The sequence below is a fragment of the Pecten maximus genome, chromosome 5, assembly GCF_902652985.1.
Source record: "Pecten maximus chromosome 5, xPecMax1.1, whole genome shotgun sequence".
Taxonomy (NCBI): Eukaryota; Metazoa; Mollusca; class Bivalvia; order Pectinida; family Pectinidae; genus Pecten; species Pecten maximus.
In genome coordinates, this window is record NC_047019.1 from 37,579,316 (window position 1) to 37,603,409 (window position 24,094).

Below are 24,094 nucleotides of genomic sequence, written 5' to 3' on the forward strand. Positions count from 1 at the left end.
GTCTAATATCAATAATGTATAGAACAGTGGCTGGCAGGAATTCAACCCATAACTTCATGCTTAGTTTAACATGTGACAAAAACAGGGAAAAAAAATTAAATTTGTGACGTACTACCAGGTAATTACAGAGAGGTCTACAATATGTAATTTACTGGATCTTCTTTAACAGGTTCTATTATGAGAACTGTTTACTTCTAGTCCTTTTAATCCATCATGGGGCACCATTTCAATAGTGAACACCCTCCCCTTCCCCATAAGTGCTGAGGCAGAGAGATACATTGGATATTTATTTTTGTATTGCTGTTGTACAGAGGTAATTGTCTGAGCTTAATGTAAAGCTTTATTTTGGTACAGTAAGAGTATAACCTTGACTTTTCACCATTGGAATTCGAAAGTGATACCATGCAACTACTTCCATTAAAGAAACAATGTGTTTAGCTAGTGTGATAGCCCTTATTGTGGAACTCAGCAACTAAACAGAGAACTCAATCAATAACTTACTTACAATGTTCATGACCTTTGACCCTTGAACTTAAAAAAAAAATCTCATGTAAGCATGGAAAGGAAGTTAATGTACATATATATATATGTATGTACTGTGTATGAAGGTTTTTATTATAGTTACATGAACTTGAATTTTTTTATTTTGCAGAAATTTGGAAAATTTTTCCTTTTATTTATGATGAAGTTGAGCATCCAAATTAAAGCAAACCTCTTGTTAAGAAAGCACTACATAAAGTTTGATTCCACTCAACTCCAGTAAACTACTCATCTTCAGTAAACCACTCAACTCCGCAGTACACCACTCAACTACAGTAAACCACTCAACTCCGCAGTACACCAATCAACTCCGCAGTACACCACTCAACTCCAGTAAACTACTCATCTTCAGTAAACCACTCAACTCCGCAGTACACCACTCACCTACAGTAAACCACTCAACTCCGCAGTAAACCACTCAACTCCGCAGTAAACCACTCAACTCCGCAGTACACCACTCAACTACAGTAAACCACTCAACTCCGCAGTACACCAATCAACTCCGCAGTACACCACTCAACTACAGTAAACCACTCAACTCCGCAGTAAACCACTCAACTCCGCAGTACACCACTAAACTCCGCAGTACACCACTCAACTCCGCAGTACACCACTCAACTCCGCAGTACACCACTCAACTCCGCAGTACACCACTCAACTCCGCAGTACACCACTCAACTCCGCAGTACACCAATCAAATCCAGAAAACTACTCAACTCCAGTTAACCACACAACTCCAGTTAACCACTCAACTCCAGTTAACCACTCAACTCCAGTAAACCATTCAACTCCAGTAAACCATTCAAATACAGTAAACCATTCAAGTCCAGTAAACCATTCAACTCCAGTTAACTATTCAACTCCAGTAAACCATTCAACTCCAGTAAACCACTCAACTCCAGTAAACCATTCAACTCCAGTAAACCACTCAACTCCAGTAAACCATTCAACTCCAGTAAACCATTCAACTCCAGTAAACCATTCAACTCCAGTAAACCATTCAACTCCAGTAAACCACTCAACTCCAGTAACCACTTCAACTCCAGTAAACCATTCAACTCCAGAAAACTGATGTTAATGAAGAACATATAAAACAGTATACCATACCCATATATCACAGTTGATGTCAGCCCCGAAGCATGAAGATTGTTTTATACTTATCACATTGGCAAATAAACTGGTTATTTAATGAAATATGATCAGTGTTAACGTTGCTGACTGGTTGATAAAATCTTGTTTGTATTTATTTTTGTAGATTATATCATTTTGCTATAATATGAGCAAAAACTGAGAGAATATTTTATTGTATCAATATATATATACAGTTAATTGACAACATTGAAGCTCAATAATTACAACACATTAATTTATATCATACTTTTTACATTGTAAAGATTAACTTTTCTTTTATTCAGTACATGTTCACATGTAGACTGACAAACCAGCCTGCAGTTCAAACCTGTTCAGCATGAAATTAATGTATTATCAAGCATTAGCATTTTAATGATGCCTGTACTTGACAATACAGTGGAACACATCAGATGCACACAAACATCCTAACACATACAATTGTACAAGTCTACACAACACTTTATTACCTCCTCAGTGTATATCAGATCATAGTGTAGGAGAAAAGATGTTTTAATTAGAATCTCATGCATTTTAAATGTCAGCTGTACATATACACTTTGTCATTTGTCTGATATTAAGGTGACAGAGTGTAGTCACTGAAATATAATGCTTGCAAATCAAATACTGGTTATGCTATATGAAACTCTATATATTCACTTTCATACCATGCTTTAGAAATCATCAGTTGCTTAGTAGTTTAGGAAGCATATCTGTTAATTTTGAAAACATTGGTTTATAAAAGTCGACTGACCAAACCTCAATGTTGATCAAGTCAAACCAAACATATCTGGTTCAACAACGTTGCTTTCCTAAGTTTATTGGTTTAGAAAACCTAAAAAGAACATAGAACATATTCAGACCCAGATACAGGCACAGGCGTCATCATGCAGCCAACCTATAACTATAATCTAGAAAATAAGATTCCATATATAACTATAGTGATCACTGCCCTGTAACCACTCCCCGAGATATACCTTTCATTAATGTATCCTCCCCATCAGAAACAGGAAAATGAAGGCAATCATGGATAGGAAATATTATGCTAATGCTAATTAGGACCTTTACATCTGATATACATGTATACAATCTTGTAAATTTCCGTTTTTTAAATCAGTACCAAAACACATGATACACATGTGTAAAATAATCAGATGGTTTATAACAGATTTGTAGCAGTATGCATTACTTTTCTCCTTTAAGAAATATCTATTGCATAAAAAAGGTTATAATAACCAAAATATTTGATGACCGCTTGCTGATAACAAAGTGGCCCAAAGGGCCTGTATTGCTTACTTGTATCAAATGTAAGTTGATCTAGATCATTTATGTACTTTGAAGTTTACAGAGCCTTTTTCAATTAGTATAATTATGCTATGCTGATAATCACATTATTCAAATATAAGACTAGACTATAAGGTTTATTTCTCTAATTAAATCTTGTAGCCCTTCATCCCAGCATACTACATGGTTCAATACCAGGTCTCTGGTTCTCTTGGTTATTGAGAAGTTGTCATTTGAATGATGTTAACACATATTTGACCTCTGTGATCTTGAATGTAGGTCACAGTCATATTACATTTGAACAAAGGTCACCTCAGAAATCTAGAGGCTCAATATCAGGCCTCTGGGGCTCTAGGTTATTGCTAAGAAGTTGTTTAACGGTTTTAGCATATATTCTAACCCTGTGAAATTGCATGTAGGTCAAATCAATTAATTTGAACAAACTTAGAAGCCCTTAACCCCAGCTACTACAAGTTTAATATCAGTTCACTGGGCATCTTGGTTATTGAAAGATTCTAACATATTTGAACCCCGTGACTTTGAATGGTGGTCAAGGTCATTCGTTTGTCCCAGGATGTTATCCCTTTAACTCAATGTCACAGCATGTTACAGGCCCAATATCAGATCTCTGCACCACTTGGTCACAAGAAGTCATTTAAAGATTTCAGCATACTAGACCCCTGTGACCTTTAATGTAGGCCATGCAAGGTCATTCATTTAAACAAACTTGGTAACCCTCTACCCCAGTATGTTACAGGCCCAATATCAGGTCACTGGGCCTCTTAATATTGGGTAGTTGTTACAGGGGAAAGGTTGATGCCAGACGTCTATATATGGATGGACTGTGCAATGGATGCTTCGCCATGGCATAAGCCCACTTTCCCGTCACGCAGCTAATGATACTTTTGTTTTTATCTACAAGTGTAAGACCAACTCAATTCTACACACAGTGATTCATAGCAAGACTTCCGCTGTATTGATTTCAGCAGACTGGTCAACGGAACCTTGATCATGAGAGACGCTTGATAAACAAATCCTGGGAAAAGGTTGTTAACATGATGTTGTGTTACGGTGACTAGGTATAGTCAGGCCAGCAATGTTGAATGGCCGAGTTGATCCAATCATCCTTGACTGAACTTCCAATAGCAGTAACTACCAGAAATAGTGTTCTGGTATTGTGATATTCAGACAAAATGTCGTCCACAAGTTTACAGCAAAGCTGCCTTACTCTCAAAACAAATCTTTATAAAGCTGTCTTTGATTCTATAATGGTGACAGATAGCCTTTTGGCATTTCTCCCCTTGCAAAATCTATATAACTTCCAAGTCTGGCTAAGTGGTCAACCATCATTTGCTGTTTCTTCGAACTGCAATGAAAAATCCTTCTCTATTTTCCTTTTAATTCTAAAGTAGACATCAATTTCACAGTATAGAAAAATGTAATGTGTAACAGAGCACATGATTAATTAAATTTAAATCACTGCCTCCGCTAGGGATCGAACCCGGGACCTGTGGCTTACTATAGTCTTACGCTCAACTGATCGAGCTAAAGAGAAGATCTCTCTAGCCAAGCGGTATATTGCGGCTAGTATTTACCAGTGTTACAAATGCATACCAGTGTTCTTAAATCACAAATAGTAATCATGAATATCTATGGCATACCCCCGGTATGATTGGAATAGGTGCTGATCCTTATTATATATATTATTAAGTATCAAGCTATTGTAAAATTGACTTGTATGTATTGGATATCTCAGAAATAAACCTGCCAATTAACTAGACTAAATATATGGATTGTTTTCTAGTTTGTGTCTTTTGAACATTGACGTCTGACATTGTGTTTTCCCTGTTCTGTTTCAAATATATATTCTGATCTGCAAAACCCTTCAATGGACTTTCTTAATATCCTATAGACATTTAAAAGGAAATCTAACATGTGTACATGTTGATTTCCTTCCAATCCATATTCTTGTAAGACTTTATGCTGGTGAAGTCTGGGTTGATGTGCACCTTTGATCATTATGTAGACAATATATATTACTAAGGCTGCTACCATTGATTACCAGAAGTAAGTGGACCTGGAAGTTCTGGAAACCTGTTTGATGAGATATCACTCAAGTCTCACTGTCCACAACCATACAAGGTGCTAATTAACATTAAATTTACAACACAGCACTTGCAGGTATGTCCACCTAGTTTGTCTTGGTGACAGAGGACATTTATTTAAATGTCCACCTACTTTGTCTTTGTGACAGAGGACTGCACAACATCAAAGTTCTCTGCCACCTGCATCAGAAATCATCCATTATTCAACTTCAGGAATTATGACATGCCAAATAAACGCTGCAGTTAGATGTCTGATAGCAAACTGCTGGAAATATGAAGCTAAATTTAGAGTTGTTTGTAGTTAGATCTATGTCAGCTTTGAATAGCATATGAATAAAAAACACTTGGATAATGTGTATTCTATGAAGAAAAACTAATTTTCATGAAGGGAATGAAATATTGCTCTGACACCACAACACTGAATCCTCCTTTTGTTTTAATACTGACACAATCAACATATCAAGATAACGTAACACATTTTCAGGGTTCCTGGTTTTCTGAGGTATATATATATATCCTTAAAACATAACACTGCATAGTCGATAGCCAACGTTTAAAAGAAGTCCCTACATTGTCCCTGTCTATACGAATGTATTCTTGCAATATTATACGACTGCAGTTTATATATCAAATTTAGTTCAACACATAAAAGTGAGTTTTTTATTCCCACAAAAGTATCTATGTGATACATAAAAACATCTCCTCGCCTTGTATCAATCTGATATTTACTTTGATACATGAACCTACACTTTCTCAATCACGTCAATGTTTAACGAGCCTTCGATCGGCTTTCACCTATAATGGAATCAAAAGCGTAATTCTGGTTAGATCGGTACAATTGATTAACTGTATCAGAGAATTTGACATCTTACGTTATAAGAACTTTAGTACATACAATGTTCCTCATTTAATACTGTGCAATAAGGTTTATATTGGCACACTCATAGTGCCATTTCATTATATAGACCATTATAACTGTACATTTTTTGTATCTGTAACCTAATGCTTTCCATGTCCACTTAACAGGAATGCATCATCATATTAATTACATGATGAAAGTCTTTCAACAAGCACTGAGAACAATATTGTTGAAGTCTATGTCATCATATGTCCAGGTGTTCCATTACCCTTCCTATCAGGGATGGGTCTAGACAGAGAACCTGCTAAAAACCTAAGAGTAATTTGTAGGAGTATCAGATGTAACTCAGCCTCAAGGTCTATTATAATGATCAACAGGAAACTCTATAAAAACTCATCACCTTTAAAAAGATAGAGATATTGCTAAATGTATTAATATATTTACAGTGGACCCTCGATAATCCGAACGCCTTCGTTCCCAGCCCGGACCGTCCGGATTACGAGTTTTCCGGACTGCCGAATTTTCGTCTGCCAAGTCAAAAAAATTGTCGTGAAAGAGCTATCTCCCTTGACTATATACATATACATATATGGTTAATTAAAGAAGTAAGTTATAGTGTTAAATGATAGGAGATCATTCACAAATTTTAACATCAACAATTTTTAATTGAAGCATTTTCCTAAACAAATGATTATTAAGGGCCCAATGGGCTCGAATCGCTCACCTGCTATCTAATGATCCTTTTTATACATAAACATAATTAGAGACCTGATATAAGATCTGGGGCCTCGCGGTCATTTGAGAATTTAGGAGTCTTTTTTAAAATATTTTGTCCAATCTATTTTTTTTTTCAAACTTAAATCATGGTCAAGGTCATTCATCTGAACATGAACTTCTTAGCCTTCACCCATTAGTTTGCTACAAGCAAAATATCAGGTCTCTGGACCTTTGGTTATTGAAAAAATAAGTTGTTTAAAGATTTCAGCCTATATGACCCCTAGCTGTGATATTGAATGTAGGTTAAGGTCATACATTCGAACAAATGTGGTAGCCCTTCATCTCAGCATGCTACAGACCCAATATCATCTCTCTGAGCCTCTTGGTTATTGAAAAGAATATGTTTAAAGAATTCAGCCTATTTGACCCCTGTGACCTTGAATATAAGTCAAGGTCATTCATTTGAACAAATTGGTAGCCCTTTATACCAGTATGCTACAGACCTAATGTCATGTTCCTGGGTCTCTTGGTTATTGAGAAGAGGTTTTTAAAGATTTTAAATTGATCCCTTCAGATGAATGCACAGTATTTCTGAACAACAAAAGGTGGTGTTTTTATCAGGCACAGGGATGAATGCACAATATCATTTCTGAACAACAAACAGCATTCATAGACAAAGGTATGAATGCACAGTATTTCTGAACCTAAAAAAGGTGGTGTTTTTATCAGACACAGGGATGAATACACAGTTATGCAATCACCTTGTCAGTATATGTCCACCAGCACTACATTAAAACACAGCATAGCACACATTTCTAATGACGTTATTTTTTATTGTTTTTTGTTTATTCAATCAATTGCATTTTAAAAGTAACATAACTTTTTTTATTATTTAAGATATACATTTTCATAATCAAAAATACAGTAAGTAATTAGTATATGTGCCTCAGACACGACATCATTGCACATTATTAATTAAGCGTAAATTAGGTAAAGCAATTTATGAAGAGAAAAATAATCCTAAGTAAACTGTAATTATAGTCAAACCAATTCATGTAGACAAAAATAATCCTAAGCAAACTTCAATTATAGGTTAAAAGCAAGTTTCAATTATAGATAAAGAAAATATTCCAAGACAAAAATACTTCCAAGAAAATGAATCCTTTGGTTGGAAACTGTCTAGATTACGTAGGATTTCTCCTGAGGCACAATTTAAACTGTCACTGAAATCACACAACTACATGTATATAGCTATGTTTTGCTGTTGAAACAGACTGGCCACATATGTACTCAATAATCAACAATGAAAATCTCCAAACATCAAATCAGAATGTCCAATATTTTCCTTTACTTGACAAATGATGGTATTTTAAAACATGCACACCATAGTGTACCCTGTTTTTTTTTTTTTTTTTTTAAACTTTTGTCATTGACTTACAGTGTTGGAAACAAAATTGTCCTATACTTCCAATAGATGTTTTAAGCATGTGCTTGATCAAATTAAGACATAAGAGAGTTTTAATACCCTAGGATGGTAAAGTTGAACTTTAAAATCAAGGACTTGTGGAGTGCTGTATATCGCCTTCCATAGGTTTCCAATGTTGTAATCGATATATTAGTGTTGATGATAATTATACCACGTTTTACTCCCATCATGTTTACAACTCTGTGTGTTTAATACTGTGGTGTAATCACTAAATATCAATTAAACCAATATTTGTACAAGAAATATCAATAAAGAACATAAAAGTGTACTTATGGAATTAATTACAGGCTGACAAGGTTGATTTACATAGAGTAGATAGAATTTGGTCCTTTTTTATCCACCATCGGTTATTAGTACACAAAGGGAGTGGTATATGGACATATTGACAACAGTAACAGTCACTGTACTGTTATACAAAGGGAGTGGTATATGGACACTTATTGACAACAGTAACAGTCACTGTCTGTTATACAAAGGGAGTGATATATGGACACTTATTGACAACAGTAACAGTCACTGTCTGTTATACAAAGGGAGTGGTATATGGACACTTATTGACAACAGTAACAGTCACTGTCTGTTATACAAAGGGAGTGGTATATGGACACTTATTGACAACAGTAACAGTCACTGTCTGTTATACAAAGGGAGTGATATATGGACACTTATTGACAACAGTAACAGTCACTGTCTGTTATACAAAGGGAGTGATATATGGACACTTATTGACAACAGTAACAGTCACTGTCTGTTATACAAAGGGAGTGGTATATGGACACTTATTGACAACAGTAACAGTCACTGTCTGTTATACAAAGGGAGTGGTATATGGACACTTATTGACAACAGTAACAGTCACTGTCTGTTATACAAAGGGAGTGGTATATGGACACTTATTGACAACAGTAACAGTCACTGTCTGTTATACAAAGGGAGTGATATATGGACACTTATTGACAACAGTAACAGTCACTGTCTGTTATACAAAGGGAGTGGTATATATTGACAACAGTAACAGTCACTGTCTGTTATACAAAGGGAGAGGTATATATTGACAACAGTAACAGTCACTGTCTGTTATACAAAGGGAGTGGTATATGGACACTTATTGACAACAGTAACAGTCACTGTCTGTTATACAAAGGGAGTGATATATGGACACTTATTGACAACAGTAACAGTCACTGACTGTTATACAAAGGGAGTGGTATATGGACACTTATTGACAACAGTAACAGTCACTGTCTGTTATACAAAGGGAGAGGTATATATTGACAACAGTAACAGTCACTGTCTGTTATACAAAGGGAGTGGTATATGGACACTTATTGACAACAGTAACAGTCACTGACTGTTATACAAAGGGAGTGGTATATGGACACATATTGACAACAGTAACAGTCACTGTCTGTTATACAAAGGGAGTGGTATATGGACACATATTGACAACAGTAACAGTCACTGACTGTTATACAAAGGGAGTGGTATATGGACACATATTGACAACAGTAACAGTCACTGTCTGTTATACAAAGGGAGTGATATATGGACACATATTGACAACAGTAACAGTCACTGTCTGTTATACAAAGGGAGTGGTATATGGACACTTATTGACAACAGTAACAGTCACTGTCTGTTATACAAAGGGAGTGGTATATGGACACATATTGACAACAGTAACAGTCACTGTCTGTTATACAAAGGGAGTGGTATATGGACACTTATTGACAACAGTAACAGTCACTGTCTGTTATACAAAGGGAGTGGTATATGGACACATATTGACAACAGTAACAGTCACTGTCTGTTATACAAAGGGAGTGATATATGGACACTTATTGACAACAGTAACAGTCACTGTCTGTTATACAAAGGGAGTGGTATATGGACACATATTGACAACAGTAACAGTCACTGTCTGTTATACAAAGGGAGTGGTATATGGACACATATTGACAACAGTAACAGTCACTGTCTGTTATACAAAGGGAGTGGTATATGGACATATTGACAACAGTAACAGTCACTGTCTGTTATACAAAGGGAGTGGTATATGGACACTTATTGACAACAGTAACAGTCACTGTCTGTTATACAAAGGGAGTGGTATATGGACACTTATTGACAACAGTAACAGTCACTGACTGTTATACAAAGGGAGTGGTATATGGACACTTATTGACAACAGTAACAGTCACTGTCTGTTATACAAAGGGAGAGGTATATATTGACAACAGTAACAGTCACTGTCTGTCATACAAAGGGAGTGGTATATGGACACTTATTGACAACAGTAACAGTCACTGTCCACCATTAGTTAGTGGTTGGTTTGATGGGAACTAGCAGTTTTTATGTAAATTAACTGGTTTTATTTAAATTAGTTGGTTTTATGTTAATTAGTTGGTTTATGTGAATTAGCTGGTCTGAATAAAAACAGACCATTCCTTTTAAGTGGTAATTACCAATTAACAATTGCTGTAGATATTGGTACATCTCCAGAACAACACCAGGCTATTGAAGAACAAGGATTTTCGTAAGGAGACACAATATTGATTCATCTTCCTGGTACAGTACAAGTATATATGGAGCCCTTGGGTTAAGCTGTCATTGTCAGTTAAGCCAAGTTAATATATTTATGATCGTTTAAAGCACAGCTAAGATGTGCCTGTTCTATACCAAGTCTATATACATGGACATTATGAAACAATGTGAACAAGTCCTGGCTGTGAAAAGCTCTTTTAGGAATGCTAAACAACCAAACCTCAAAATCTAAGAGAGCTGTGTGAGCAATATTTGGCTATATTATTTGAGGAATTATACCAGGTATTTGAAGACAAACAAAAATCCAATAAATAGACATGTGAATTGCATCAATGCTGATCATGAATGCCTTAAGAGAACCTCAATGCCAAATGCTTAATTATTAATACACCAAATCTTCAAGCTTGAAATTACTGCCCAAACAGCTTAACAGGTACTCTAAAACAATTAAGTAAATAAAATGACTCAAATTTCGTTTTACTACATCAATAATTAATATCCTTCTTTGCAATTATCATTGCTGGACATTTAAAATGCCTAATTTTAGTATGCTAGTAAATGACTCAAGTTTTCAACCCTCATGCACTGACATTTAAACAATGATAATGTGGATCCCTCGAATGACGTACATGCAAGCTACAATTGTACAGAGTAATCCTAATCTGCAAATTGGGAAGGTAAAAATAGGATTATTGTTAAATTAAGTCTGCTAATACATAAACTGCTTCTAATTGGATACCTTATATGGCAGAGCACAGAGTGTTACTGTTGTATAATATTAATTACTTCTGCATGAATTAAGTTTCGGATATAAGAAATTTAAAAACCAAGAAGTACCGGGGTAAATAACATCTGATGATCATCATGAGGTTGCTTCACAATATCAGAAATTTCCTTCATTAAAACCATAAAATCTGAAATGTTTATCTAACACTGTATACTGTTATATATACTGTTTCAAAGCAGATCTCATAAAATACAACTAGAAGCCAAATCTGTTTTAGTACCCCTAACTTGATCATTGGTAGATCATGCCTCAAAATCATTGTTTTCCTAATTCCCCTGAGGTAAAATCACAGTGTCCACATGCAACATTTTAACTTTGTATTGTGATTGTTTCTCAATTTACCACAAAACAAACAGAATAAAAATTCTAGCAACAATGACTTTCAATTTCATCCAATTATGTCCACACAAAACACCTGGTTTCTCAGCATCTCTCCTAGCTATAGGCACCACACATATACAGTGGACCCTCGATAATCCGAACACCTTCATTCCCAGCCCAAACCGTCCGGATTACGAGTTTTCCGGACTGCCGAATTTCGTCTACCAGGTCAAAAAAATTGTCGTGTAATAGTTATCTCCCTTGATTATATATAATCCGGTACGTTTCATAAACACGTCTAATTGTCAGTCTTTTTAACAATAAATATACTTATGTTTCTGATATGATTCATGTTTTGTTTTATTTTGTAGAAAGTAAAAAATAAACTATGTTTTTAAAAGAACATGTAAAATGAAAGCTGTTTTATCTATAACGGGCATATGTGACATACAAACAACACACGTGTGTCACGTCCCGGAGGTTCACAACAAGTAGAAATTACAAACGTTAAATACCTTAAATAAAAGACCCGGATTTTACAACTTACCAACAGTCCATGTTTTTGCGTTTTTTTTAACCGTAAGTTAAAACCCTAAAATGAAAGACCCGCTATGTACAATGTACGTTTTTTACGTAAATTAGAAACCTGAAATGAAAGACCCGCGGTCTGTACAACTTACCATCAGTCCATGTTTTTTTTAATGATTTTTACGTAAGTTAAAAAATCTGAAATAATTAATTAATCTAGTGAATCGTAACTCACTTTGCTGTACCAGAAACCTTTAGCTACAGTACCTATTTCAAAGTACGCGACACCAGCGAGAACTACCCAAGCTGTCCGATAATTATTAAACCTGTATTCACTTAACAATGTGACGCTTAATTAAGTAGATCAGAGGTATCAGACGACTATTAACTAATTTGTGTGTAATCAACCCAGTTCTTGTGATCACTGCTTAATACTTAAATGTTCAATGAGTCGTCGTTTCACGTAACGGTACGTGTTACCAGCCGATATCCTTGTTTACCCAAAACAAGTGTTAATGATGGTAATTACCGATCATAAATTTATTACATGTATTTGAGTTGATTAATTATCATATCACGTACGTATGTTAGTGCATGAATTCTTGCTATAAAAACAGAGCTACATACAGTAATACAGGTAAACACCCGGGGCTATGACCTGGCAGCGGTCGCTATGACTACGCACAGTGTCAAGCGATAGTCTGTACAGCTGTCGACACGGGTGACTTGCCGCGACATTTTTCTCTCCTCGCGGTGAAAAAATCGTCCGGATTATTGCGGGAAATTTACTAATAAAAAGTATGTTCCGTTCCCAAAATGGGCTTCCGGAATCGGAATCCGAATTTCCGGACTGGCGAGTACAAATAACGTTACGGAAATCCGTTCCCGTGCTATTCCGTCCGGACTGTGAGTTTTACGGATTATCGGCGTCCAGATTATCGCGGGTCCACTGTACCACACATGTACTTAGTGTGACTATTGGTTATCCCCAAGTTATCACCTGGACAAGAGGTGGTAAAAGCCAAAATCTTTGATATATCAAACCCCTAAACCAATGTGATGCTTTCTCTCTCTGGACACACTAAACTTTAACATTTTGTGATGAGGTATCATACGTACAAGTAGTTTTTAGCAACAGTGACCTTGATCTAGATCTCTGTCTATGCTCAAAATCACAAAGAGGTTGAATAAGACTGAATCTCACTGACGTCAGCCTCCAGGCCACAATCTAAGGAACAAACCCAAGGCTGAGGTTCACAACCTATAAATAATAGACAAACCATGAAGTTCTAGACCAAGAACTATTGCCTAAAATGTTATTTTTATAGTAAAAAAAACCCCTTACATTTAAACCAAGAAACACCAGCCCAAAGCTCAACTGTTCAGGAACTACAATATCTGCCCCCATGTTGTAGAAGCAGACCTTGTGGTGGAGTAATTATATGTAATGGTTGGTGTCACCTCTAGACCAGCAGACTTGGCTGCCATTATCGTTCACTCCACTGGGCTGCCTGTGAAGTTGGCCACCTACAGTCTTGTTCTTTCCTTTTTCTCATACTTCTGTGCAAATCAATCAACTCTTCAAACTTTAATTTCTCTACAGCAATAGAAGCCAAAATGGCCGCTATTGATTTCCCGCCAGGCACATCACTGAGTGGCAACCGCTACTGTGTAGCAGAATCGGTACGGTATGTCAAGTCATATTCTCAAGATGTCTTTACAGCCCCTAATGGCCAAACATGTAAATGTAGCATATAATAGAATCTATATACACATTATTGCATGAGAACATGAAGTTCTGTGTAATTGATGGTAAGGCTTAACAATGCCTTAAATCTGAAAAGCAGAAAGTTCCGTAGAAAATAAATAATTACTTATATGCAGCACTGTTACCAAAGCATTAAGGCTAATATATTTGAACACGGAATCTTTCATTCCCCATATATATGTATAACTTGTACAGAAATTTAATAAAACATGTGAAACCACATTTCTGATAAGGTAATGGGAAATATACAAAATGTATGTCACAGTCGCCAACTATACATCTTGCCTCTCCAATACTTTTATAATATTTTCTCCAATATCAGAATTTGACTCCAATTGTCCCCACCTATGACCCAACTAACACAACAAGCACGGGTATTAGCCAATATATTCTCATTTGTGACCCTTACCATTATAAGTATATATACACTCCATATCCTTTTTGTGACCATTTCCGATACTACAATTATTGGTCTCTACATCCCTCATGCAGACCCCATATCTCCCTTTACAGATACCATGTCCCTTTCTGTGATCCCCTCTTACTCAGTATAATTTAACCTATTTCTCCCTCTAGGACTCTCTCCTACCAATTTAAGAATATGACTACATATCCCCCTCTGTGACTCTCTCACCAATACAAGTATAGATTTCATATCCACCTTTGTGACCCTCTATTACTGATTCAGGACAGATGTACACCATATCCCCCTCTGTGATCTCATACTACTGATTCAATACAGACACCATATCCCCCCTCTGTGACCCTTTTTTACTGATTCAATACAGACACCATATCCCCCCCTCTGTGACCCTTTTTTACTGACTCAATACAGACACCATATCCCCCCTCTGTGACCCTATACTACTGACTCAATACAGACACCATATCCCCCCTCGGTGACCCTATACTACTGACTCAATACAGACAGCATATCTCCCTCTGTGACCCTCTTTTACTGATTCAATACAGACACCATATCCCCCATCTGTGACCCCATATACTACTGACTCAATACAGACACCATATCTCCCCTCTGTGACCCTCTTTTACTGATTCAATACAGACACCATATCCCTCTCTGTGATCTTCCTATTACATAACATATCCCCCATGTGACATTCTCTTACCAATACAAGTACATACAAAATATTCCATTCTGTGATGCTGCCTAAATAATGTCTGCAGATGCCAAAACATGAACAAGCATCATTGCTATGTAACACCTTGATTAAGGAAACCCTACCTTTGCAGCTGTCCTTCAACACTTTTCAAGACAAATACCACACACCACAATTTCAAAGATGAAAGGCTTTTTGGGTTCCGACTTTCACAGCACAGTACAAATTGGAGGATATGTACAAATATATTCCAGACAAGAAATATATCTGTGAGGAGCGAGCAGAAAAATATTGATTTTTACTGTGTTAGAAGATTGAATATTACTGGTTTTTATCAAGATAGCAACCAGAGTTGTCTTCTGCTAGGTTTTAGACACTTCACAACCACACATCATTTGGCAAATCATTTAAGCACCTTAATAGCTGAAACAATGACACATAGAAAAATATACAAGATATGCACAATTCCATACCTGTCAACAAATTAATAAACACAAAATTGACCTTGACCTTTTCAATGACCTTGACCTTTTCTTTCATTAAAGAACATATCATTTGATTCTCACCAACACTGCCAATTTGCATGAAAACATGTCTCAAAATCAAGCTGTATTTTAGAAATGGCAACACAAATTACGTTTTCAACAATTCTGACCATGACCTTGGGATTAGATCTCACTTTATGGTCTGAACAGTTATGCAACATTTTGTCAAAATTCAAAGAAGAACAAATTCTGTAGATCAGTTCATGCAGATCAAGAGATGAACAACACACTAGAAAAATGTCATAGACCAGCTAGCATATGTGTGAAAATATTTTTAGGATTAGTTTAGTGAATGCAAAAGAAAAAGACATACATCTTAAACCACACATTGTACCACTTACTGATGTTGTAATGGTAAGATACAATCAATCTAAACATATATATTTATTTTCATACCATACAGTAATAAAAACACTTGTTACATACTGAGAATGAAATTAATGGATATATTAATAAAATATTGGGCATCATTCATTTAAGAAATCAGTGACTATGTTGACTCCCCTATCATCATGTATATTTCTCTGAGAAAGAAAAACCACTTATCTTATACCCACATCTGAATGTTTTCACAAACCTGTTTGAGATTATAACAGACAAGGGAGGTAATCTGAGATGATCACAGACAAGGGAGGTATTACCTTATCAGTTTTAATGTTTTTGCAGTACAAGCTGATTTACACTCCATTATAACCGGCGTAATGTGATATGTTACTAACAACCAGCATGTACTGAAATTATCCTAGACCAACAATTCAGTTATACAAGGAAAATCTTATTATAAGTTTTGTATGAACTAACAAAATCTGATTAGCTCTAGATTTTCACAATCTCAAAGACCTGAAAGGTATCATTTTTCCACAACTATTTGAATAAGATCTTTTTTTTTTAAGTTTTGTAATTAACTGGATAAAGACATGATTTTCCTATGCTTTGTATGAATTGAACAAATAGTCTGAGTAAGCAACATAATTTGAAGGAAACATAAGAAAAATAAGTAACAATAATTATCTATTAATTTAAATCAAGAAATCATGTACATTTCCATATTTTCAGGATTACTAAGCCATTACATGTACTTACACTGACTCTATTGAACAGCCTAAAGCTAGTGTCCAGCTTGACCAGGAAAATGCTTTCCTATAAAAATCCTGCTTGTTAGGCAAACTACCAGTATATTTGTGTGAGTGACATGATACATAAAAGAAAGCAACTTGAAGAGGTAGGATCAATACTGCTTTATCACATTGGTTTGGGTGAAAATGTGTACACTGGCCCTGGGCCAGGGCCAGTTTCTCATATCCAGATTATGAGTTTTATTTTCATCTCAACAATAGCTTAATCAAATATAAAAAGTTTACTTCAGTTTTTGCAGAAAGGTTGATTTTCTTTCATTCTTTCCTTTAAATTTGTAGAGATAAGAACAAATAAATTTCATAATGCAGGTACAGGAACCTCAGGTACAGGACCACAGGTATAGTAAACTTTGACCTGCCCGTATGCTTCTTTTTTTTAATGAGATTTCAGCACTCTTTCTTTCTATCTTTCCTTCCAAAGATATTTTGGAATCCTGTCATGTTGCTTTCATGGAAAGATCAGTCTTAATCACACTGTATTACAAGATTCAGAAGTCTTGTTTGGGAGCCTTGATCATTTGCATATTATCTCCATAGCTGTTGATTTAGATCTGTCAGGGCGATATATATTTATATATATGTAATTACACATTTTCCAGAACCAAGCATAATGTGAAGTTTAACAAGCATACTGGTAAGGGACTCATAAAGGATTACATATAATCTTTCATTTGCACTTTAATTTGCTCCATACACTGTTTAACAGAGACCCCCTACAAGTGTAATAAGACAAATAAAATAATCACTCAGATTTTGAGGATTCAAATCAAATTTCGACAAAAATATAGAAAACAACTATTGTGTATCTTTAAATACAGCTAAATCCACAATAATAAACAATATAATGGTAGAACATAATTATATGATACAACACTAGCTGTAACAGAAATCAAAATGATCAGACAGTAAGACTCTGAAAAAGAGGAACCACACTCAGTTACACTCTTATCACAAGTCAACATAATGTGATGGAATCCTTAAAATCTACATTTATTGCACATCAACACCACCTCCAAAAATACAAAAGTTCTACTACAACACTGATGATGAAAGTTTTACCTTAGTATTGACGTATATATGTATGTAATGATAATTAGTCTTCCTCTCCAAAGCTTACGACCATTTTCTGCAATATAGCCAACACATAAACCTGTAGCTGTAGCTTGAAGCAATACCAAGCCAAACTTACATACAAAGCTCGCAACAGTATTCCAATAAAATCAATGGCCTACACTCCCAAGGGAGAAAACTCTACCTTAATTCTGCCATATATGGGCCATTTGCAGCATCATTGTGATCCTTATTTGGCTGTCTGGGGACGAGGTTGGCTGTGTACTGCAATATACATAACACAATGTCAATATCAGTTTTCCTTGATAATTGTAGTATTGTCTTCACACAAAGTTTAATTATCATTATCTTTCAGCTACAATAGGCAGTATAATTATATTGCATTTGAAAAAAACAAAAGCCATCAAATTAGTTAAAATTAATTCAGTTTTCTACACTTGTACCTATATATATATATATATCATCCTGGCGTGTAAATGTTCTGATTGCTCTATAACCTTTCAGTGAAAGTCCTATTGGCCACAGTTGCTCGTATTGGTTAGCTAGAGCTATATTCACACACATGTAAGTTTACATATGCTGATTTATGTTTAAATAAACCTTTATATTTCACAGAAATAACTATTTACAAAACCTCTTAACTACATCAAAGAAATAATCCAACTGTTAACAGATTTTATATTCCTGCGATATGGTCTGTTTCTATTTGTATAGAGGCTCAATAACTGTTTATAGACAACCAAAAAGGGATAAAGGTTTAAAATTCATTGAATTTAAAAAGGACATGTTTAGACTACAGAAAATATCAGACATTATTTTAGACAGGTATATGTTATAAATGATAATTCATATCCAAACTCAGAAGATATGACACCTCTGTTTGTTATTACCCCCCTTTATATTGTACAGAAATTTTGATTTTGATAAAATCTTAACAAAGTTATTTATTAACTCTGAGTCTTCAGACTCATTAGTATGACTTTATAATATAAGGTGACACACTTTTTTTTGTGCCTATAATGACTTAATTCAGGTTTGACTTTTTCTCTGCTACCTATAGCTTTACTACTGATCAAACTACCATACCTATATGTTAATGCTATAGACACCATCATACCTATATACATATTAATGCTATATACAGACACTCCGGCAAAGAAGCAGAATTAGGAAGAGTAGGAAGAAGTGATGGGACATTTTAACATGTATTGATTGAGAATAAAAATATCTTGGACCAGCACTGCATTTTACATTACTGGACTTCGAATGGAATCATCTAATCTCCATAATGGGTTAGGAGACAGATAATTCCACTTTACTTCTACATTACATTCCAACATATTTATTGGTTTGGGAGAGAAGGTTAGGTTATTACAATACTATTGGTACACATGTTATATGGGTACCTAAATGAGAAAAGGGAAATATAGGCACAAATAATTCAGTGAAGCCATGGTTTAATTATGCATTTGTAAATATGAATGTAATACAAGAATTCTAAGCTCCTATAATATACGGATATACAATTATTGGATATACACTGAGCATTGTCGGACTTCAAAGTCAGTCTGATACTATAGTCTATTGATAACTATAAAATATACAAAAATGTTTACATGATATACATGTAATGTTTAAATTAAAAGTAACACTATATATATATAAAATCTCAAAATACAGATGTGATGAGAAAAACAAAAAATACATTAAACAAAACAAAAATATTCTCACATTTTCATAATAATCTGGAAAAAAAAACAAGAGGCCCAAGGGCCTTAACGGTCATCTGACTCTAAATTAAAGACCCTTATACTATTGTAGTATGCATTCTCTGTAGCAGGTATAGTGGCACTGTTGGCCTTCGGGTCAGATGACCTAAAAAATTAAATTAAAATGTAAAAAATTTCTAAACATTGTTTTTCTATTGATATTACATGTATGTTGTATAACAATCATATTATTTAATTTTTAATTAAGCTACAGAGCATTTCTCTTCAGTTTAAATTGATGCAACTTTTACACCACCATGTTTGGTAATTATAAGCTAATTAAGTCTGTTCTGTGTCAATGGCAATTAAGTAAAAATGCTGAAAAATGCTTTTATCATAATCCTGAACTAAAAACATCTATAAGCTACCTCCTACTTAAAAGTTAAACTTGTGTGTATTCAGAAACCTTTGTCTTGTTAGAGGATAAATACAGTACTCATCTGTACATTCTATGCTCTTGATTGCACTCCTATAAAACAGGATTGAAGATATCACTGTCAGTGATGATATGTAGAGCGATGGAGATTTAATTCTGATCAAGCTTGAGCTGCAGTCTTGCCCAAAGACATAATGCAACCACACCAGTCTATATGCTTTTTGGCCATGGCCTTACTTTTTTTTTTCGAGAACCCATCCCCCTTGAAACGTTTTTTGTTAATGTCCTCTTAACAGCCAGGGTCATTTAAGGACGTGCCAGGTTTTGGAGGTGGAGGAAAGCCGGAGTACCTGGAGAAAAACCACCGGCCTATGGTCAGTACCTGGCAACTGCCCCACGTAGGTTTCTAACTCGCAACCCAGTGGTGGAGGGCTAGTGTTAAAGTGTCGGTACACCTTAACCACTCGGCCACCGCGGCCCCTCCCCTTGAAACAGTAGGGATAGTGACTATATTGTTTAAAAAGAAAACTGCTAAAGAGTGTGGGATTAGTTATAATATTGCAACTGTGTAAAAGTTATATAACGATATAACTGCAGTAATTTCTATTATGTCAATGTACATACTAAGAACAGGTGTGAATGTAGATTTACACTAATGTTAATAGCACTGGGTCAGGCCTATATGTTATTAATTACCAGTGGCTGTGCTCTCTGACATAATAAACATCATAATCCAATTGATCCATTGCACTTTGACATTTAGAAAGATCACAATTATCTATTTGACGGAAGCCTAAATGCCTGATTTCTGTGCAATCAAATTAACATTTCCAAGGCAACATATGGTATATCAGGGGTGGCTGAAACCTGTCCAATGTAGATACAGGTGGTGATAGTTTGAACTTTTACTGGACCAATATTTAACTATAAATCTGTATAGGATAACTACTTCCTGTATGCCTAATGAAGGTACGTTAGTGGTACACATGTACCTTTATGATATTATTACCCATTTTATGATCCTCAAAGGATCAATTTCTTCCTAATTGAAAATATTCCTTCCACATGAGAATTAGATTAACAGAATGATTAACTTATAGATGTACATGTACAAATATAGTAAAACAGTGTGGAATGATATAGGCATTCACGTCACTTTGGTAATTTGATCAAAATATTCATATTTCCTGACCAATGTCACTTTTATCAAAGCATTTCCAACAATAATTTTCCGATAAAATTTTTATCTTAAAATGTATTTCAACCAGGAAACATTTAACTATTTCATGGTTCAATAAACATTTTATAATTCTTTTAGTGTTCTAGATAATTTTGGACACTCTATGTGTGTGATCTAATTGTACAGAAGTATAAGAGGACATTGGAAAACATTTAAATGTTGAATTAACTTATCATAAATACTAGGTATATAAAGACATTAACATTATGTTTCTTGAAACTGAGGTTTCTTTGAATAAGTAAATTGAAATTTAGTAAAATCTCAATTTGACTGACCTCTTCTTTCGTCCTGAACTCTCACTAGATAATGCGTGTACATTTTTCCAACCAAATAGCTCGCCTGGAAGTCTGAATAGCGCGATGATATGTAATTATAACAAGCATAAGTATTTCAAGATTTTCTTTTCGCTCAATAATTCCTCCATACCTATTTAGTATATATAATAATTTGATAAAGTATCCATAATTGATATACTCCAGGGCTTACGTCCAGTTTTGCTCTAAACATATTTCCTTCATACTCCAGAAATTATACATCCAGTTTTACACTAAACATCTTCAACGCTCCTGGGGTTTAACTTCCAGTTTCACTCTATAATAGCTAGATCTCAATCTGCACCCATGGAATATGTCATGATTACAAAATTCAAGGCTTTGATGTAGTCACCGCCATTTTTTCGATACAACAAAAAGACAAGTTTGATCTGTTACATCAAAGTTTGCCATACAATTAAAATGACTATTCCAACTTTCATTGGTTGTTCAAACTGTGATGTTCCAAAGAAACGCATCAGTATAGTGATTGCATGGTCAGACTTTCCTTTCCTAATACCAATCAAACAGGTAGTTGTCTGCCTTTTTAAAATTTTAACATGATATATTCAAGTCAGGGGTGCAGGGTGCAAAAGTGAATTTAACTATCAAATTGATTAAAGGATATATTCTGTTACGTTCCTCCAACCACGAGATGATCCTGCTAAAGCATATCCATGAGTGCTTTCAAGCATTTCTTTCAAACACAATTAAACCTTCATCTATACATAAATATAAATCATACACACTGGAGTTATTTCTTTAGAGTGTAAACTGATTCATCTAAACAACTGTATGATTTGATTTCAGAAAGAAACTTTCCCAATAATTCAATCTGTTGAAAAAAGTAGAATTCCACAGAAGTAGATGCATTGCTTGCATGTGCACACTCAATTGAAAGGGTGTCATTTTGGATATTTCAAGGTCGCCATAATGTTGTAACAGCTGAAGAAATATGCAAATGGTATAATGGCCACATGATATATGTGTTACATGTTTACTCTATCAACCTTAGTTTTTTATTATAAAATCTGAATTCTATCAATTTAACTTTTACACAAAACTGTAACATTCATAACCAATATGTTATATAAAACAAATATGTACATTAATTGGTAAAAGGTGAATTTGGACAGATTTTCCTCTTGTCATATAGAATGTGATCCCGTTACATAGAATGCTATCCCGTTATATAGAATGTGATCCCGTTATATAGAATGAGACCCCGTTATATAGAATGAGATCCCGTTATATAGAATGAGATCCCGTTATATAGAATGAGATCCCATTATATAGAATGAGATCCCATTATATAGAATGTGATCCCGTTATATAGAATGTGATCCCGTTACATAGAATGATATCAGGTTATATAGAATGAGATCCCGTTATATAGAATGAGATCCCGTTACATAGAATGATATCAGGTTACATAGAATGAGATCCCGTTATATAGAATGAGATCCCGTTATATAGAATGAGATCCCGTTATATAGAATGTGATCCCGTTATATAGAATGAGATCCCGTTATATAGAATGAGATCCCGTTATATAGAATGTGATCCCGTTATATAGAATGAGATCCCGTTATACAGAATGAGATCCCGTTATATAGAATGTGATCCCGTTACATAGAATGATATCAGGTTATATAGAATGAGATCCCGTTATATAGAATGAGACCCCGTTATATAGAATGTGATCCCGTTATATAGAATGAGATCCCGTTATATAGAATGTGATCCCGTTATATAGAATGAGATCCCGTTATATAGAATGAGATCCCGTTATATAGAATGAGATCCCGTTATATAGAATGTGATCCCGTTATATAGAATGAGATCCCGTTATATAGAATGAGATCCCGTTATACAGAATGAGATCCCGTTACATAGAATGATATCCCGTTATATAGAATGAGATCCCGTTATATAGAATGAGATCCCGTTATATAGAATGTGATCCCGTTATATAGAATGAGATCCCGTTATACAGAATGAGATCCCGTTATATAGAATGAGATACTAAATAAATGTTATAACCTGATTAAAGATCCCGTTACACACCTGTAGAATTGAGATACTTGTTACAGTTGTACCTACTCAAAGATCTTCTTACCTGAAACTTTCTGCTTTTTCTGTGAGTGAAATCATAAGATGAAAATTAAATGGAGCAGCCCAGGCCAGTAACTAATCTTGTATGTTATAGGTCAACAAACACTGAGACATTTTGGGCATTCAATGTATGTCTTGGGGGTTTATTGTTATTTAAATCATCAGTAAACATGTACCTAGTACCTACGTAGACAGAAGTACATGTACTGTGTATCAGAAGAGAGGTAGCTTAACTCCCTTTCAGCTATTGTCTGATGGTCAATATCATGGGTATTACATTTCAGGTGAAGATCATGCAAGACTGTGTACAGCGGTCACGATTCACTGACAAATTTAGACACAC

The 24,094-nt window shown here is 35.0% G+C and overlaps 1 protein-coding gene across 2 annotated transcripts in view; it reads right to left on the reverse strand.

Annotated features, from left to right (window-relative positions):
• The window catches only part of LOC117327966 (synaptotagmin-1-like), a 79,251-nt gene that overhangs the window by 39,647 nt on the left and 15,510 nt on the right, over positions 1–24,094 (reverse strand). For both annotated transcript variants that reach the window (XM_033885232.1, XM_033885233.1), the window contains exon 2: positions 18,125–18,204. The gene's annotated coding sequence lies outside the window, so the exon portion shown is untranslated. The remainder of the gene's footprint in view (positions 1–18,124; positions 18,205–24,094) is intronic.